The sequence below is a fragment of the Octopus bimaculoides genome, chromosome 19 (genome assembly GCF_001194135.2).
Source record: "Octopus bimaculoides isolate UCB-OBI-ISO-001 chromosome 19, ASM119413v2, whole genome shotgun sequence".
In the NCBI taxonomy this organism is placed as follows: domain Eukaryota; kingdom Metazoa; phylum Mollusca; class Cephalopoda; order Octopoda; family Octopodidae; genus Octopus; species Octopus bimaculoides.
Window position 1 is genome coordinate 50222084 of NC_068999.1, and position 1674 is coordinate 50223757.

At 31.4% G+C, this 1674-nt stretch overlaps 1 long non-coding RNA gene across 4 annotated transcripts in view; it reads right to left on the reverse strand.

The window, feature by feature from the left end:
- LOC106869557 (uncharacterized) overlaps nucleotides 1–1674 on the reverse strand; it is an 8985-nt gene that overhangs the window by 6419 nt on the left and 892 nt on the right. Inside the window, exons 1-2 of one of the 4 annotated variants that reach the window (XR_001409519.2) lie at nucleotides 1253–1474; nucleotides 271–324 (exon numbers count right to left, since the gene is read on the reverse strand). The exons of 1 other annotated variant lie outside the window; for it this stretch is intronic. This is a non-coding gene — a long non-coding RNA (uncharacterized LOC106869557). Of the gene's footprint in view, nucleotides 1–270; nucleotides 325–748; nucleotides 1191–1252; nucleotides 1475–1674 lie in introns of those variants that run through there. 2 more of the 4 variants (XR_008266257.1, XR_001409444.2) reach the window with 2 other exon arrangements.

Consider the following 1674-nt stretch of genomic DNA (forward strand, 5'->3'; position numbering starts at 1 on the left):
TATATATGTGTGTGTGTGTGTGTGTGTGTGTATATATATCTGTGTGTGTTTGTATTTGTCCACCACCACTGCTTGAAATAAGAAATAAGATAGATAATGGTGAATTAAACAAAAATAACAAAAAGACAAAAAGCAGCAAAGAAGGTAGAGATACAGCAATTAACAAAGAAAGAAGTGAAGGAATGCAAAGAAGGAAGGAAGGAAGCTGGAAGGATGCAAAAAAGCAAACAAGCGAAAAAAAAAGGGAAGATGTATATATTTAAGAGTTACCAGAATCAAATGAATAATAGGAACGGCCAGCCATCACACAGGTCTATTAATGAGCTGATTGGGGAAAAAAACAAATACAATATAAGTCAATAAGCACAAAAAGAAGACAACACAGGAGGGAGATGTTTTAACAAAGGGATAGACATTATTCTAACTCAGTGGTTCTCAAACATTTTTCATCTGTGAACCCTTTTGGTACTTATTTTATTTGGATAGACCACCATAGCCATTCGATGTGTGTAAAAAAGAAGATCCAAATGTATTTTTATAAAATATTATTAGGGATTATATAAAAAAAATATTTTGTGTATAGTAGAAGTACAGCCAATTTATTGCAGATAAATTTTAACAAGAAAACCTTATATGGATCCTGTTTGAGAACCCCTGACCTGTTTCAATACAGTTTCAACAATAATAGTTTGTATATATACACATAGTATTATATATATATATATATATCATCTGTATGTATACATACATGCATGTCTCGTTTCTGTTTTTTTCGTTGTTCGAAAAAAGTTCGTTTTTTGTCCTCGTCTTTATGTTTTCGTTTCTCATTGTGTTTAACGTTTTCTGTGATGTCCTGTACCCATATATGCATGTATGTATACATATAGATGTCAGTATGTACATACATGTATGGATATTTGCATATAATTATATATTATATATGTTATTATATGATCGAACGCCACGCACTGTCTCCAAAACACGAGGCAGCTTTCTTTACTCATAACTTTTACAAAAATGGGTCATTTTTAATGAAATTTTCCATAAATATCTGGCATAACTACAGAGTTGTAAGCTCTATAAGTGAGGAATACGTACACCCAGTGTTTCGGGTTAGGGTTTTTATTACGCCGAAAACGGGTGGTATCCGTATTCTTTACCTTCGCTCAATTTTCTACAAATACTTTACAGGATGTGTAAATTACGAGTATATTGAAATTTGAATGTGTAAAGGAAAACAGTGAGCACTTACATACTGACACTCCTCAATTTATTTCGAAATTTCAACTACCATTTTGAATATAGGATGTGTTGCTATGTATGTGTACGAGCCCACTAATTTTCTATTTTCATATTAAGTTTAAATTTCGATATTATCTTAATCTACATAATCTGAAAGGTATTTGGCATAACTAGAGTTGTACGCCCCAGACTTTGGAAGGTCATAACTTTAAGAAAAATGAATATTTTTAAATGAAATTTTCTATGCATATAGTATTTATTATGTAGATTCCGAATATACAAACATTTCCGGTGAAAGTGTTTTGGAATGGGGATGGGGGACAATTTTCGGAAATTCCAACACAGTCCACTTAAATTCTTCTTAACTTCCAGGAAAATTAATATTTTTTCGTGAAATTTTCTACAAATATACCTTGATATGGCATATATATA